Below are 12,824 nucleotides of genomic sequence, written 5' to 3'. Positions count from 1 at the left end.
CAAGAAGGGAACCCTTGTTGACGGGAATAGAGAACTTTTTTCTACGTTCACTTTCCACCCGTGAGATCTGAGAAAGGCTAGGACAATGTCCGTATGAGCCTTTGCTTGTGGCAGAGACGACGCTTGAATCAGTATGTCGTCCAAGTAGGGTACTACTGCAATGCCCCTTGGCCTTAGCACCGCTAGAAGGGACCCTAGTACCTTTGTGAAAATTCTTGGAGCAGTGGCTAGTCCGAATGGGAGTGCCACAAACTGGTAATGCTTGTCCAGAAAGGCGAATCTTAGGAACCGATGATGTTTCTTGTGGATAGGAATATGTAGATACGCATCCTTTAAATCCACCGTGGTCATGAATTGACCTTCCTGGATGGTAGGAAGAATTGTCCGAATGGTTTCCATCTTGAACGATGGGACCTTGAGAAATTTGTTTAGGATCTTGAGATCCAAAATTGGCTTGAATGTTCCCTCTTTTTTGGGAACTATGAACAGATTGGAGTAAAACCCCATCCCTTGTTCTCCTAATGGAACAGGATGAATCACTCCCATTTTTAACAGGTCTTCTACACAATGTAAGAATGCCTGTCTTTTTATTTGGTCTGAAGACAATTGAGACCTGTGGAACCTTCCCCTTGGGGGTAGTTCCTTGAATTCCAGGAGATAACCTTGAGAGACTATTTCTAGCGCCCAAGGATCCTGAACATCTCTTGCCCAAGCCTGAGCGAAGAGAGAGAGTCTGCCCCCCACCAGATCCGGTCCCGGATCGGGGGCCAGCATCTCATGCTGTCTTGGTAGCTGTAGCGGGCTTCTTGGCCTGCTTACCTTTATTCCAGCCTTGCATCGGTCTCCAGGCTGGCTTGGTTTGAGAAGAATTACCCTCTTGCTTAGAGGATGTAGAATTTGAGGCTGGTCCGTTTCTGCGAAAGGGACGAAAATTTGTTTTATTTTTAGCCTTAAAAGACCTATCCTGAGGAAGGGCGTGGCCCTTTCCCCCAGTGATGTCTGAAATAATCTCTTTCAAGTCAGGGCCAAACAGCGTTTTCCCCTTGAAAGGGATGTTAAGCAATCTGTTCTTGGAGGACACATCCGCCGACCAAGACTTCAGCCAAAGCGCTCTGCGCGCCACAATAGCAAAACCTGAATTTTTCGCCGCTAATCTAGCTAACTGCAAAGTGGCGTCTAAGGTAAAAGAGTTAGCCAACTTAAGTGCTTGAACTCTGTCCATAACCTCCTCATAAGAAGATGCTTGATTGAGCGACTTTTCTAGTTCCTCGAACCAGAAACACGCTGCTGTAGTGACAGGAACAATGCATGAAATTGGTTGTAGAAGGTAACCTTGCTGAACAAACATCTTTTTAAGCAAACCCTCTAATTTTTTATCCATAGGATCTTTGAAAGCACAACTATCTTCTATAGGGATAGTGGTGCGTTTGTTTAGAGTAGAAACCGCTCCCTCGACCTTGGGGACTGTCTGCCATAAGTCCTTCCTGGGGTCGACCATAGGAAATAATTTCTTAAATATAGGAGGAGGGACAAAAGGTATGCCGGGCCTTTCCCATTCTTTATTTACAATGTCCGCCACCCGCTTGGGTATAGGAAAAGCTTTGGGGGGCACCGGGACCTCTAGGAACCTGTCCATCTTACATAATTTCTCTGGAATGACCAAATTGTCACAATCATCCAGAGTAGATAACACCTCCTTAAGCAGAGCGCGGAGATGTTCCAATTTAAATTTAAATGTAATAACGTCAGGTTCAGCTTGTTGAGAAATTTTTCCTGAATCTGAAATTTCTCCCTCAGACAAACCCTCCCTAGCCCCTTCAGACTGGTGTAAGGGCATGTCAGAACCATTATCATCAGCGTCCTCATGCTCTTCAGTATCTAAAACAGAGCAGTCGCGCTTTCGCTGATAAGTGGGCATTTTGGCTAAAATGTTTTTAATAGAATTATCCATTACAGCCGTTAATTGTTGCATAGTAAGGAGGATTGGCGCACTAGATGCACTAGGGGCCTCCTGAGTGGGCAAGACTGGTGTAGACATAGAAGGAGATGATGCAGTACCATGCTTACTCCCCTCACTTAAGGAATCATTTTGGGCAACATTATTATCAGTGGCATCATTGTCCCTACTTTGTTTGTCACATTCATCACATATATTTAAATGGATAGGAACCTTGGCTTCCGAACATACAGAACATCGTCTATCTGATAGTTCAGACATGATAATAGGCATAAACTTGATAACAAAGCACAAAAAACGTTTTAAAATAAAACCGTTACTGTCTCTTTAAATTTTAAACTGAACACACTTTTTTACTGAAAATACGCAAAAGTATGAAGGAAATGTTCAAAATTCACCAAAATTTCACCACAGTGTCATAAAGCCTTAAAAGTATTGCACACCAAATTTGAAAGCTTTAACTCTTAAAATAACGGAACCGGAGCCGTTTTTACATTTAACCCCTATACAGTCCCTGGTATCTGCTTTGCTGAGACCCAACCAAGCCCAGAGGGGAATACGATACCAAATGACGCCTTCAATAAGCTTTTTCAGTGGATCTGAGCTCCTCACACATGCATCTGCATGCCTTGCTTCTCAAAAACAACTGCGCATTAGTGGCGCGAAAATGAGGCTCTGCCTATGACTAGAAAAGGCCCCCAGTGAAAAAGGTGTCCAATACAGTGCCTGCCGTTTTTTTAACAAAATTGCCAAGATTAAAATAACTCTCCAAAGTTATAAACCATTAAATATGCTTATATAGTAATCGTTTTGGCCCAGAAAAATGTCTACCAGTCTTTAAAGCCCTTGTGAAGCCCTTTTATTCTTATATTGAAAATTAAGAAAATGGCTTACCGGATCCCATAGGGAAAATGACAGCTTCCAGCATTACCAAGTCTTGTTAGAAATGTGTCATACCTCAAGCAGCCAAAGTCTGCTCACTGTTTCCCCCAACTGAAGTTAATTCCTCTCAACAGTCCTGTGTGGAAACAGCCATCGATTTTAGTAACGGTTGCTAAAATCATTTTCCTCTTACAAACAGAAATCTTCATCTCTTTTCTGTTTCAGAGTAAATAGTACATACCAGCACTATTTTAAAATAACAAACTCTTGATAGAAGAATAAAAACTACATTTAAACACCAAAAAACTCTGAGCCATCTCCGTGGAGATGTTGCCTGTGCAACGGCAAAGAGAATGACTGGGGAAGGCGGAGCCTAGGAGGGATCATGTGACCAGCTTTGCTGGGCTCTTTGCCATTTCCTGTTGGGGAAGAGAATATCCCACAAGTAAGGATGACGCTGTGGACCGGACACACCTATGTTGGAGAAATAGTAGTATTCACATTATAGATCATAGATGGGTCTGCATAGGGATAAGAACCAATAAAGCTTACAATAACATCATCAATGACAGTTGTTCATTGTTAATAAATTTATAAATGTATATAAGTTAGGCACAAATATAGCATACTTGAGGATATAATAATATAATAGTGGTGAAGTAAACATATAAAGGATTTAGTCTGGGTAGGAGAACCTTCTATTTGTTGAGGTTCCTCAGCGTACTCTATCTTTAGGTAACACTAGAAACAAAGTAGTGGTTTATGCATCCCTAAAGTGTATGAGTTAAAACATTATAGCATTAAAGTCACAAGATGTATGTAACTTGTTATTTAAAATGTTCCTCTGTGTGGAAACTGCCCCTTAGATCATCTTTGTAAGTGGTTCTACGCCATAGTGCAACTTAGCTATGGGAATGAAAGACATAAGTAAGAGCTAATGTCAGCCGATTGATTCAATTGTAGTTCCATATAGGATATACAGGTGGCCCTCGGTTTACGCCAGTTCAATTTGCGCCGTTTCAGAATAACAACCTTTTTTTTCAGTCATGTGACTGCTATTGAAATGCATTGAAAAACATTGCACTAATTAAAATAGCAAGTAGGTGAAGCTGTCCGCTTGTGTTTCAGCAAAGTTAAGCAAGCTTTACAGTCTGAAATTGATATGTGTACACAGATCAGATCAGACTTATCGAGCAACACGTTCTAGCAGGCACTTCCCTATTATCTTCCTGTCCAGCAGCTTGAGGTGAGGGTGCCTAACTGCCTATTAATCACTGCGAATTGAAATGCATATAATAGGTGCAGACCCAATATTATCTAACATGCTAACAATGCAGAGAACTGTTTGCAGAAAAATGCAAGTAAAAAAACATTTTTGTTCATTAAACTTATTTTAATGACGATGCAGTCTGTTGTGTAATTATTTTATTAGGTGCTGTTAGCAAATGTTTTTGTTCATTAAACTTAGTTTGATTATATTTTCTGTGTTGTGTGATTATTTTATTAGGTTATAATACTGTTTTAGCAAATGTTTTTGTTCATTTAACTTAGTTTAATTATTCTGTATATTCTGTGTTAAGTGATTATTTGATACTGTTCATAATGCTGTTTAGCATTTAAAATCTTCATTTCAAAGCTTTAAAAATAATGTATTAGTTGTTACTTATGTCAATTTTTAGAGTGGCCTAACTCCCTCACTTCCCATTGACTTGCATTATAAACTGGGTTTAAATTTACAACGGTTTCGATTTACAACCATTCCTTCTAGAACCTAACCCCGGCGTAAACTGAGGGCTACCTGTATATGGTTCTGTGCTAGGCAACTGGTGTAAATGTTCCCATGAGTTACTATTTAATGTGATTGTAAGCTAGTAAAACCACCTAGCCTAAGAGAAGTTTAATAAGGACTTAGACTATGTAAGAAGAAAATGAGGGGTTAGTATAACAATAATACAACTGAAACAGTGTTATGAGCTGTTAACTAAGTTGAACAGTATATTTAACCAAATATCCATAGTTCTGAAGATGTTGTTCAGTTACCATAGAGACAGTAAGGTATCCTCACCTGAGGCTGCAGGGAACGGCAAGCTGCCGGATTAGAGGTGCAAGTTTGCAAAGGCAAAGTTATGCCGGTCAGGATGTTATCCTATGTTTACCTAAAGTCAAGGATCTTCATTAGTTGAGGGGATTTCCTTTCTTTTAGCTTTGTAGCTGAGTCTTCGCGGCAGTGGGCGCCACTCTGGAGCAGTAGCGTTTAGTCCTTCCGCATTTTTGATTGCTTCTTTAGGTTGATTTGTAGAGTTATGTAAACCTACAGAGAGTAGGAGTTTCAACCCCTGGTCTGGTGTGGTTATGGTGTAAGAACGTTCATCAATTTGAAAGAATAATTTGACTGGGAAGCCCCATCTATATTTGATGTTGTTTTTGCAGAGGCATTGGGTAACCTGCTGGAAGGAAAACCTCTTAGCTATAGTGTGTGAGGACAAGTCCGGATAGATTTGGATGGTCTGAAAGGTATCCATCAGAGTTTTGTTTTGAAATGATGCTCTGAGTAGTTTTTCTTTGAATGTGTAATAATGTAATCTAATGATTACATCTCTAGGTGAACCTGAAGGAGTATTTCTCAGGTGGAGTGCCCGATGAGCTCTATCCATTAGGGCCTATTGGTCTTGTATAGGTCCCAGAAGTTCTCTGCATAGATCTAAAAGGTATTTAGAGAGATCTGCTGTTCCCACTTATTCTAGTATGCCTGCAAACCCTTATGTTGTTTCGGCATGACCTATCCTCTAGGTCCGCCATTTTGGATTCTAAGTCTAAAATAATTTCAGAAAGTGACTGGGTATAGGAAAGGAGATTAGAGTGGTTCAGATTGAGGCCTTCTTGTTTCCTTTCCAGGATTTCTGTCCTTTCTCCTAGGGAGGAGATGTCTCTTTTAAGTTTGGATACTGACATTTTGAGTTCTTGTTTAAGAGATGAGTGATGAGAGCCCACCTTATCTGATAACTCTTTAATGGAGTCTAGTATAGAGGAATGCATGGTGAGGGATCTATCTTGAGAGTGACTTGTAACTCTATTGGATCCTTTAGTAGAGGCAATCGATTCCCTTGAATCGTCATCCGACATGTCGTGTTCATAATGAATTTTGCTATTAAAGTGATCTGATAAAGTGCTTTTTGGGGCTTCAGATTGTTACTGCTTCTTTTTTGAGAGTGTGCCATATTGTATAGTGTAGGATTAATGGAACTTCGGGTATTTCCCAATAGGGTAGTATGAGTGTCCTACTATAGAGTATGGCAGGTGGAGAGGGCAGATCCAGCACCCACCTAGATGGCAGGGTTAGCACATTATGATATCTTGGGGATGTGTCACATGAATAGGGTTACCTTTAATAAGAGAGTTTCTTAGATTATAGCTTGCTTAGAGGTCTACCAAGGTAAGTATATATCTGCCTCTCTCCTTGGGTAAGTGCTTCCTCTGAGCAGGTAAGGAAAAGGGAACATGGGGGTATGACCCGTAGGCAAAAAGGTCTGACGGGAAAGGGAGGAGAGAGGGCAGAGGGTACTAGTCTTTATTGCGGTTATAAGTGTAGTGTTAATTAGGCTGTATCAACTTACCGCCTATATCCAGCCACCTCAAAGCCCCCTTAGGTCTCAGTAGAGAAGATGTGTGGAGTACACGTACCAGAACACTGTCTGTCCTAGCCCACTACAGAGAGTTTCTCAGCTCACAATCTGGTAGGCTATGTAATCTGTGGCGATCACTGCATGTGCCGTCTGAGTGTAGGTGGGCCCTCCGAGGAACCGACCTCCGTTTGTGCGCAGAGGCCGTGAACGGTCCTCCTCAGATTGTGGCACTCAGTCTTCACTCCTCCTGGTTATGCAGTTGGGTGCCTTGTATAAGTGTGATGATCTGAGAGGATTTTTCCTAGAATCTAGAATAAAGTGAGGTGTCAGTGTGAACCACAGCTGCTGAGATGATGTGAGTGCTGTAGTGTATCTAGGATATTATGGAATAGAAACATGAATTACAAACCATGTAATGTATGTACCCACATAATATCACAGATGAATTAATATGAGGTAACAAGGCTGCTGTTATTCTAAAGCTGCTGGGGAATTGGTACGCAACTTATGCAGCAAAAATAAAGACAGCGCAAATACCATGATGGAGTAAAGGTAGTTCAGAATATGAGACATGATAGGAACTGTACAGTAGAATTAGCAACTATAGGAGATAATAAGCAAGGTGAACGGAGAGTGTATTCAGAGAGAAAGGCAGATTGGCTGAGTTAAGAGATAAACTTAAAATATTGCGCAATATATATTAGTTGATGATAAAGTATATACTTGCTTTCTTTTGGGAAAACTGGCAGCTCTATGGTTAGTTCGCCCGGGCAGTGACAGTAGATATCTAACCGTGCAGATGGAGAGCAGAGATCCGGTAGAATGGAGGAGCTGCAGCGTGGAGTTGGCGTGTGACGTCACCGCAAGGAGTTCCGAAGTAGAACAGCTGAAAGTGAGCTGAGTGGATACAGTTCCGGTGATGCAGTCCAAAAACAAGTGAAGCAGGATTCACAAGGAGGCTAGGGAGAATGACTGTAGCAGGATTACCACGGTCCAATACCAAGCATTGTGGAGAGTGAGAGATGACCTTTTATAGATCTGTGGAGAGCTGATTGTTTATTTAAAGGTATAGTAATGGTTCATAGTATAGATGTATTTGTCAGTAAGAAAGGAATCATGACAGGACACCCCCTCCAAGGAGCCACTCCGAGGCTCATGGTCCAGGACGATCAGGATTCTGCTGATGGAAACTGGATACAAGACGTGGAGCGGAGATGTTACTTGCCGGTTCCCAGGAGTCATCTTCTTCTTTATAACCCTTCCATCGTATGAGGTACTGTAAGACTCCCCGCAGTCTCCTGGAGTCAAGGATAGAATGAACCTCATATTCGATGTTAGGGTCGATAGCGACTGGCGGTAGGGTTTGTAGGGTAGGAGGTTTTCGTACAGCTCGATATGGTTTCAGGAGAGCAACATGAAAGGTAGGGTGGATTTTAAGAGTGTCTGGTAATTGAAGTCGTACTGCATTGCAATTTATGATTTTAACAATGGGGAATGGACCAATGTATAAGGGTGAGAGTTTTTTGGATGGGGTGTTGAGACGGAGATTCTTAGTGGATAGCCAAGCAAGATCCCCAACAGCATACAATGGTGGGGAAATCCGAGTTTTATCATAGTATCTTTTGTGTAGAAGTTTTGCTTCATCAATAGCTACTCGTACTGTACTGAAATTTGAAGTGATGTTATGTGTCAGATCGTTGATATAAACTGAGTTGCTATTCCCAGGTAATAATTGAAAATTTGGGTGATAACCATAATTAATAAAAAATGGGGTCTGTTTGGTTGTAGAATGAACTGTGTTATTGCATGCCTTGCTTCTCAAAAACAACTGCGCATTAGTGGCGCGAAAATGAGGCTCTGCCTATGACTAGAAAAGGCCCCCAGTGAAAAAGGTGTCCAATACAGTGCCTGCCGTTTTTTTAACAAAATTGCCAAGATTAAAATAACTCTCCAAAGTTATAAACCATTAAATATGCTTATATAGTAATCGTTTTGGCCCAGAAAAATGTCTACCAGTCTTTAAAGCCCTTGTGAAGCCCTTTTATTCTTATATTGAAAATTAAGAAAATGGCTTACCGGATCCCATAGGGAAAATGACAGCTTCCAGCATTACCAAGTCTTGTTAGAAATGTGTCATACCTCAAGCAGCCAAAGTCTGCTCACTGTTTCCCCCAACTGAAGTTAATTCCTCTCAACAGTCCTGTGTGGAAACAGCCATCGATTTTAGTAACGGTTGCTAAAATCATTTTCCTCTTACAAACAGAAATCTTCATCTCTTTTCTGTTTCAGAGTAAATAGTACATACCAGCACTATTTTAAAATAACAAACTCTTGATAGAAGAATAAAAACTACATTTAAACACCAAAAAACTCTGAGCCATCTCCGTGGAGATGTTGACTGTGCAACGGCAAAGAGAATGACTGGGGAAGGCGGAGCCTAGGAGGGATCATGTGACCAGCTTTGCTGGGCTCTTTGCCATTTCCTGTTGGGGAAGAGAATATCCCACAAGTAAGGATGACGCCGTGGACCGGACACACCTATGTTGGAGAAATAGTAGTATTCACATTATAGATCATAGATGGGTCTGCATAGGGATAAGAACCAATAAAGCTTACAATAACATCATCAATGACAGTTGTTCATTGTTAATACATTTATAAACGTATATAACTTAGGCACAAATATAGCATACTTGAGGATATAATAATATAATAGTGGTGAAGTAAACATATAAAGGATTTAGTCTGGGTAGGAGAACCTTCTATTTGTTGAGGTTCCTCAGCGTACTCTATCTTTAGGTAACACTAGAAACAAAGTAGTGGTTTATGCATCCCTAAAGTGTATGAGTTAAAACATTATAGCATTAAATTCACAAGATGTATGTAACTTGTTATTTAAAATGTTCCTCTGTGTGGAAACTGCCCCTTAGATCATCTTTGTAAGTGGTTCTACGCCATAGTGCAACTTAGCTATGGGAATGAAAGACATAAGTAAGAGCTAATGTCAGCCGATTGATTCAATTGTAGTTCCATATAGGATATACAGGTGGCCCTCGGTTTACGCCAGTTCAATTTGCGCCGTTTCAGAATAACAACCTTTTTTTTCAGTCATGTGACTGCTATTGAAATGCATTGAAAAACATTGCACTAATTAAAATAGCAAGTAGGTGAAGCTGTCCGCTTGTGTTTCAGCAAAGTTAAGCAAGCTTTACAGTCTGAAATTGATATGTGTACACAGATCAGATCAGACTTATCGAGCAACACGTTCTAGCAGGCACTTCCCTATTATCTTCCTGTCCAGCAGCTTGAGGTGAGGGTGCCTAACTGCCTATTAATCACTGCGAATTGAAATGCATATAATAGGTGCAGACCCAATATTATCTAACATGCTAACAATGCAGAGAACTGTTTGCAGAAAAATGCAAGTAAAAAAACATTTTTGTTCATTAAACTTATTTTAATGACGATGCAGTCTGTTGTGTAATTATTTTATTAGGTGCTGTTAGCAAATGTTTTTGTTCATTAAACTTAGTTTGATTATATTTTCTGTGTTGTGTGATTATTTTGATTAGGTTATAATACTGTTTTAGCAAATGTTTTTGTTCATTTAACTTAGTTTAATTATTCTGTATATTCTGTGTTAAGTGATTATTTGATACTGTTCATAATGCTGTTTAGCATTTAAAATCTTCATTTCAAAGCTTTAAAAATAATGTATTAGTTGTTACTTATGTCAATTTTTAGAGTGGCCTAACTCCCTCACTTCCCATTGACTTGCATTATAAACTGGGTTTAAATTTACAACGGTTTCGATTTACAACCATTCCTTCTGGAACCTAACCCCGGCGTAAACTGAGGGCTACCTGTATATGGTTCTGAGCTAGGCAACTGGTGTAAATGTTCCCATGAGTTACTATTTAATGTGATTGTAAGCTAGTAAAACCACCTAGCCTAAGAGAAGTTTAATAAGGACTTAGACTATGTAAGAAGAAAATGAGGGGTTAGTATAACAATAATACAACTGAAACAGTGTTATGAACTGTTAACTAAGTTGAACAGTATATTTAACCAAATATCCATAGTTCTGAAGATGTTGTTCAGTTACCATAGAGACAGTAAGGTATCCTCACCTGAGGCTGCAGGGAACGGCAAGCTGCCGGATTAGAGGTGCAAGTTTGCAAAGGCAAAGTTATGCCGGTCAGGATGTTATCCTATGTTTACCTAAAGTCAAGGATCTTCATTAGTTGAGGGGATTTCCTTTCTTTTAGCTTTGTAGCTGAGTCTTCGCGGCAGTGGGTGCCACTCTGGAGCAGTAGCGTTTAGTCCTTCCGCATTTTTGATTGCTTCTTTAGGTTGATTTGTAGAGTTATGTAAACCTACAGAGAGTAGGAGTTTCAACCCCTGGTCTGGTGTGGTTATGGTGTAAGAACGTTCATCAATTTGAAAGAATAATTTGACTGGGAAGCCCCATCTATATTTGATGTTGTTTTTGCAGAGGCATTGGGTAACCTGCTGGAAGGAAAACCTCTTAGCTATAGTGTGTGAGGACAAGTCCGGATAGATTTGGATGGTCTGAAAGGTATCCATCAGAGTTTTGTTTTGAAATGATGCTCTGAGTAGTTTTTCTTTGAATGTGTAATAATGTAATCTAATGATTACATCTCTAGGTGAACCTGAAGGAGTATTTCTCAGGTGGAGTGCCCGATGAGCTCTATCCATTAGGGCCTATTGGTCTTGTATAGGTCCCAGAAGTTCTCTGCATAGATCTAAAAGGTATTTAGAGAGATCTGCTGTTCCCACTTATTCTAGTATGCCTGCAAACCCTTATGTTGTTTCGGCATGACCTATCCTCTAGGTCCGCCATTTTGGATTCTAAGTCTAAAATAATTTCAGAAAGTGACTGGGTATAGGAAAGGAGATTAGAGTGGTTCAGATTGAGGCCTTCTTGTTTCCTTTCCAGGATTTCTGTCCTTTCTCCTAGGGAGGAGATGTCTCTTTTAAGTTTGGATACTGACATTTTGAGTTCTTGTTTAAGAGATGAGTGATGAGAGCCCACCTTATCTGATAACTCTTTAATGGAGTCTAGTATAGAGGAATGCATGGTGAGGGATCTATCTTGAGAGTGACTTGTAACTCTATTGGATCCTTTAGTAGAGGCAATCGATTCCCTTGAATCGTCATCCGACATGTCGTGTTCATAATGAATTTTGCTATTAAAGTGATCTGATAAAGTGCTTTTTGGGGCTTCAGATTGTTACTGCTTCTTTTTTGAGAGTGTGCCATATTGTATAGTGTAGGATTAATGGAACTTCAGGTATTTCCCAATAGGGTAGTATGAGTGTCCTACTATAGAGTATGGCAGGTGGAGAGGGCAGATCCAGCACCCACCTAGATGGCAGGGTTAGCACATTATGATATCTTGGGGATGTGTCACATGAATAGGGTTACCTTTAATAAGAGAGTTTCTTAGATTATAGCTTGCTTAGAGGTCTACCAAGGTAAGTATATATCTGCCTCTCTCCTGGGGTAAGTGCTTCCTCTGAGCAGGTAAGGAAAAGGGAACATGGGGGTATGACCCGTAGGCAAAAAGGTCTGACGGGAAAGGGAGGAGAGAGGGCAGAGGGTACTAGTCTTTATTGCGGTTATAAGTGCAGTGTTAATTAGGCTGTATCAACTTACCGCCTATATCCGGCCACCTCAAAGCCCCCTTAGGTCTCAGTAGTGAAGATGTGTGGAGTACACGTACCAGAACACTGTCTGTCCTAGCCCACTACAGAGAGTTTCTCAGCTCACAATCCGGTAGGCTATGTAATCTGTGGCGATCACTGCATGTGCCGTCTGAGTGTAGGTGGGCCCTCCGAGGAACCGACCTCCGTTTGTGCGCAGAGGCCGTGAACGGTCCTCCTCAGATTGTGGCACTCAGTCTTCACTCCTCCTGGTTATGCAGTTGGGTGCCTTGTATAAGTGTGATGATCTGAGAGGATTTTTCCTAGAATCTAGAATAAAGTGAGGTGTCAGTGTGAACCACAGCTGCTGAGATGATGTAAGTGCTGTAGTGTATCTAGGATATTATGGAATAGAAACATGAATTACAAACCATGTAATGTATGTACCCACATAATATCACAGATGAATTAATATGAGGTAACAAGGCTGCTGTTATTCTAAAGCTGCTGGGGAATTGGTACGCAACTTATGCAGCAAAAATAAAGACAGCGCAAATACCATGATGGAGTAAAGGTAGTTCAGAATATGAGACATGATAGGAACTGTACAGTAGAATTAGCAACTATAGGAGATAATAAGCAAGGTGAACGGAGAGTGTATTCAGAGAGAAAGGCAGATTGGCTGAGTTAAGAGAT

The sequence above is a fragment of the Bombina bombina genome, chromosome 5, assembly GCF_027579735.1.
Source record: "Bombina bombina isolate aBomBom1 chromosome 5, aBomBom1.pri, whole genome shotgun sequence".
NCBI lineage: Eukaryota > Metazoa > Chordata > Amphibia > Anura > Bombinatoridae > Bombina > Bombina bombina.
This window is presented reverse-complemented; position numbering follows the sequence as displayed.